Source organism: Pinus tabuliformis, chromosome 3_1 (genome assembly GCF_031772625.1).
Source record: "Pinus tabuliformis cultivar Carrire ecotype Pingquan chromosome 3_1, CPIR1, whole genome shotgun sequence".
NCBI classification, from domain to species: domain Eukaryota; kingdom Viridiplantae; phylum Streptophyta; class Pinopsida; order Pinales; family Pinaceae; genus Pinus; species Pinus tabuliformis.
Window position 1 is genome coordinate 796268372 of NC_142301.1, and position 5864 is coordinate 796274235.

The window sequence follows — 5864 nt, forward strand, 5'->3', positions numbered from 1 at the left end:
TTGTTACAACACGTGTTCATATCCATCCCATATCATCTTGACTTTCATGGTTGCTTAAGTGAGAAAATTGAGTTGAGAATAAAATTTTCTATATATTTTAAATTTATTTTGAAATTTTAATTAAATTTTATTTAAATATGATTAAATAAATTAAAAGACAAAATAGACAATACATTGCCATTAAACACTTTTCAAATGGAAACTAAACAAAGATCTATCTCTATATTGCTTGTTATCATCTCAAATATCCAGCATACACTGAGATGACATTATATGGATTGCTAGTTTAGAAAGTTATATCGACATAGGTAAATCTTGAAATATGTTTATTTCATAGAATAAATAAAACAAATAGAACACCATGTCATTGATGGTTTGGGAAGTTACATGTTGGACGAACATTATCATTTCGAGATAACTCTAAAATATTTGAATGGTTGCAAGATCCCAAACCTTAGAATTTTCAATGGATCTAGCACACTTTAGTGCTATAATAAAAAAATCGTAAGAAACAAGAACACAAATAGGATTTGGAAATGCAAACCTTTATTTATATTATTAACTGAAGAAAATACACATGCCCATACAATAATAACAGAGCCCCAACAATGGCATGCACGACTGCTCATCAATTGAGAAAACAAAGACATTGAAGCACAATCGTGGACCTTGGGTGGATCCACCAAACAAATTACACCTGTGGGGTTTTCGTCCTAGGGATCAAACTAGAAATGGCCTCGCCAAGTTTTCAACAAGATAAAACCGAGAAAACATAGACATTGAAGCACAATCGTTGACCCCAGGTGGATCCACCAGACAGATTACACCCGTGGGGTTTTTGTCCTGGGGATCAAACTAGAAATGACCTCGCCAAGTTCTCAACAAGATGTAATAGGATAGACAAACTCAAGATGTCCCAAATTCCTAGCTCCTATTCCCTTTTATCGGCTTCATGGAATCTCTAGAAACCTTATTTTATTATTTTCCCTCAAAAGATGAAGGCAAATACCATGGGCAGATACCATGGACAAATACCACGGTAAATAATATGGGTAAATTTCCTCCATTTTGACCCTATCAAGAAATGGGAATATTACAAATCCTCTCTCCCTAAGATTGCTTTCCCTCAAGCAATCCACTTTTATCCACAATAGAAGCATATGTACATTGATACCAGGATCACACACAAACCATTGTGTTATCCCATGCCTCCTTGCTAAATGATCAAGAATGGATCCTTTGAAACCTGGATCCTAAACAGTTTCCTAACCAATCCCGCCTTTAATAGATCCCAATGCCACCTAAGTTTTGGGAACTGTGGGTTATGTTACCATGTCGACCCTCCACCACTATCTGTGCCTAAGAGCCCAAGATGTAATATGCCCTTGGCTAAGAGTATCCTTTTAGGAATCATCCCATCAATAAAGTTCCAACTCATAATCTCTCTAGCGAATCCCTCCCATGGGGAGGATGAATACCTGCACAACGAACAAATCTACTATGTCGATGTTACTTGATGCCCAACTCATGATGCTACACTCTCATCCATTTGGAAAACTTTGCCCTACTCTCCCAAATATATAAAGGTGGGTTGGTAGTGTTGCAAGCCCTATCTATGTACTCTCGTAGAGGGCTGCTCTAGAACTCCCAACTGTAATCCTCTTACTGCCTTGTGAGGGACTTGATTCATTTCTCAACATTAGACAACTTGGCCATTGATACGAAACATTCCCCTATGAGCTCTTCAATTTTCCTGTTTTCCTGTAAGACAATTTCTCAAACTATCCAAACTCTCTACTTCAATATTATAAGATCCACCTTGAAATGATTGATCTTTTCGTGAAAGTCCTTTACTAGAAATTTTCATGACCTACTAGATGTCTCTGTATCTGTCTGCACCAGATTCTCAACTATCACAACTCCAACTTGAACCTTTGATCGACTCTCTCGAAATGGCTCATCGTGCATACTATGTTTTTCATACTCTCCCTTATGTTCGTGCTCATCATGTCGGTTCACTACTATTGTTTCCTCACTCATGTCTTCCTGGATGTATTCCCCTTAACCTCTTATGAAGATAATTGTTTGTCCATCTTCTATAGTTGTCGAATATGGATGCACTGGTGCACTACTATCTACACTTGGTTGTTCATATTCTTCATGGACGTCCCTCTGGAAATCTATGGACTCCGTTGTATAGGGGTATACCTCATCATGCACTTCTAAATGCTTGTCATCCTGTAAGTCTCCTTGAATAACATCCCATTGTTGCTCATTATCTTTACTTCATTTCTCAGGCTCTTCATGGGTTCTCTCCTGAAAATCAATCGACCCAACTATAGAACACCCCCCATGATCTGAAGGAATATCCTTCTATTTTGTCCTTGTTGCCTCTTTCCTATCACCTGGGCATGAATGGTTAGGTGCCCAAGGTCCCTTGCAGATAAAGCGTAGTTCTCTCCTTCTTATTTAATTCTTTCTACAAGTTTTATTTCCTTTGTTTTTTCTTCCTCTATCAATCCTCTTCAGATCCTTCTTAGCCAACACCATTCTAAACAATTTTATGTTTTGCATGACCAACATATCGACTAGATCATAGGCAACTGGTGATAAAATTAGTTCCTTTCTCCAAATAGTCACTATTTGGATCTTAGTATCTTCTAGATGTAAACATCTCCTTCTAAGAACAAGGACACCATATTTTGCATGCTTGTTTCGACATGGTTGGGATGAGTTGATGTAATGTTAGTGAAAAAGGTCTAGAGCAATTGAAAGATTAAGTCGTCACATTCCATATTCACCATGTTGTATGCATAAACATGGTGATAAGAAAATGTCATCCTGACATGAAACTTCCTCATCTAATGGCATAAGTACCCCATCATTAATGGACCCTAAATCCACAAATAAATTAATACCATCATTTTCATAGTCTTCATCACCTTTAACTACAGGTAAATTAAAATCAATAAATTCATCATCTTCATGGGCTTGATGCCCATGTGGTTTCTCATGTCCTTAGGAGACTTCAGTAAACTCGTCGTGATCTTCACCTCGGTCATATGCATCATTGACAATAAAATTTTTATCATCTTCATCCTGGCCATCTATGTCTTTACGGGGAACTTTTGCATCATTAAGGGAATTTTGAGGTCTAAAATGAGCCTCCTAAGAAAAATGTACAACAAGAATAAACTTTATAAGAACCAATAGGATTCAAGATGATGATGTCAACCATGGGGGACGATTCACCATTTTTAGAGTAAAAAACCAAAAAGATTAAAAATTAATAAAATAATAAAACTACTTTTTCAACTCGTATTTTCAACTTATCTCCCTGATGTGTTACTCAAATTTCAAGCAGGAGTACTTGTTGGATGAAAATTTTAATTCCTCATCGAAAGAGTACCCATGTTGCATACTTTCGACGGACCCTACCACACGAAAAATGAGAAATACATGGAAAATCATTATTGCAATCATGGTTTTCACGTATTTATCATTTTTCATGTAGAAGGGTCCATCAAAAGTATGTTACATGGGTACTCCTTGGATGAGGAATCAAATTATGCATCCAACGAGTGTTTCTACTCGAAATTTGAGTAAACCCATAGGGAGATCAGTTGAAAATATGATTGAAAAAATAGTTTTTTTCTTTTTTCCCTTTAAACTTTGATGATGTAATCTAATCTTATTTTATTTTATTATTTCCACTATTGTTTTATAATTTCCTTAGGAGGCCATTTTAGACCTCAAAACTCCCCTAATATTCAAGTAAATCACGATCCTCTACATCTTGAACAAATGTTACTCTTCGTCCTCTTGGATCATAATCAATCACAAATGACCAATTAGGTTGATCTAAATTTGGAATGAAAAAAATTTGGTCACAATGAATTGGATACACATAAGGTTCAAAAGTGGTTTCAAACCTAGATGTATTGATCATATGGAATCTATTAGTGGAGAAAGATATATTTTTCTTCTCCCACTTCGAAAAGATTGTACCATTCAACACGAAAAGTAATTTTCTTAAAAGACATAAAATCAAGCTCTATAATATCGTCTAACACTCCATAGTAGAAAAGTGTTCTTGCGATTGGTTGTGTATCATTTTCATGTGAATTACATTCCACCTCAAATGATGCTAAAACTCCACAATCATAAGTGTGTCTCTTTTCATCAACTTTTCTGATGCGAAAATTATGACCAAAATTCCACATTCCTTCGTAATCTGTTACGTATATTCATATAAATATTAACTAATTAGATTCAAGGATACAAAATTTAATAAAGAATTTATTAAATATATGCAATATATTAATATATACAACCCCCCCAATTATAGATCCTTTAATGAAATTCAATTTTTATTATGTCACTTTATCCATCCCTTTTGTCGCCTCGTGTTCAACATTGGTCTTTAGCCAATTCCATGAGCATTTCTATGGCCACTTTCTTTTATGGGTTGTAGGGAATCCTCAAGTAGTGTTTTAACCATGTCTATTATATTTATTGACCCATTCATTTTCATCATCTAATTTCTTTTATTCAATGTACTTCTCCATCCATTCCAGCATAAAGTCAGAATTGTATGCAACATACAAATGTAATGTCTCCCATACTTAGCATCTACAATGAAAAATATATGTGTTCAATGAATTAATAATTATTTAAAACCATGTATTATAAAATTAAGATAAAAATAACTACTACTAACATTTATGTATACCTTTTATCCTCATTGGAGTCCCTTCACCAAATGAATAAGCAACAAGTGGGTCTTCAAGAACAAGTATAAAGCACATGACTCAATTGACAAGCATAAATCCAGGCTTGTGGAAAAATGTTTTTCATGGAAAGAAGGGGTTGATTATGATGCTAATTTTTCCCCCGTAACAAAATGGGCTACCATTCGAACATTCTTTACCTTGGAAACTCAAAATGGTTGGAAAGTCCAAGAAATGGATATAAAAACTTCTTTCTTGAATGGAGATATGAAAGATAATGTTTTTGTGTCCCAATCAAAAGGATTTGTCGTGAAGGGTCGGGAACATAAAGTATGCAAGCAAAATCCTTTTATCTCCTCAAGCAAGCACCACGAACCTGGTACGAGAAGTTGATTGAGCACATTCTAAAATTCAATTTCAAACATTACAATCTTGATGATGCAACTTTGTTTATCAGGAAAGTTCGAAAAATAGTTGTGTACCTTGCGGTGTATGTAGATGATATTTTGATTATAGGGAACAATGAGAACTAAATTGCATCCATAAAGAAACAAATGAGGAAAGGTTTTGAAATGACAGATTGGGGCTATGTTCACTACTATCTTGGTGTTGAAGTAACCCAACATCCGAAGTGTATATTCCTCTCCCAAGAGAAGTACATTGGAGATCTGTTGAAGGTTTTTGGCATTGCTGGCTGCAATCCTTTAACTACTCCATTGGAACAAAATTTAAATCTCACATCCATTGAAGGAAAAGAATTTTAGGATGCAACAAAGTAGAGACAAGTTGTAGGAAGTCTCAACTACCTTAATACTACCAGATCAGACACTTCATTCGTTTCTAGAATCCTCTCGAGGTTTATGTAAAAGCCTTGTGAGGGTCATTGGTCTGCTACAAAAAAGAGTTCTAAAGTACTTGAAGGGAACTTAAGACTTTGGACTCAAGTATACATAGGTGAGTGACTTCAACTTGATTGGATACTCTGATTCAGACTTTGTTGGAGATAAAGAAACCAGAGTATCTAATTTAGGTTATGTTGAGTCTTGGATCAAGAGATTTCTCATGGAGGTCACTCAAATAGTTACTTCTAATAGATTCCACACTTGAGGCAGAATATGTGGCAACAATTGAAGC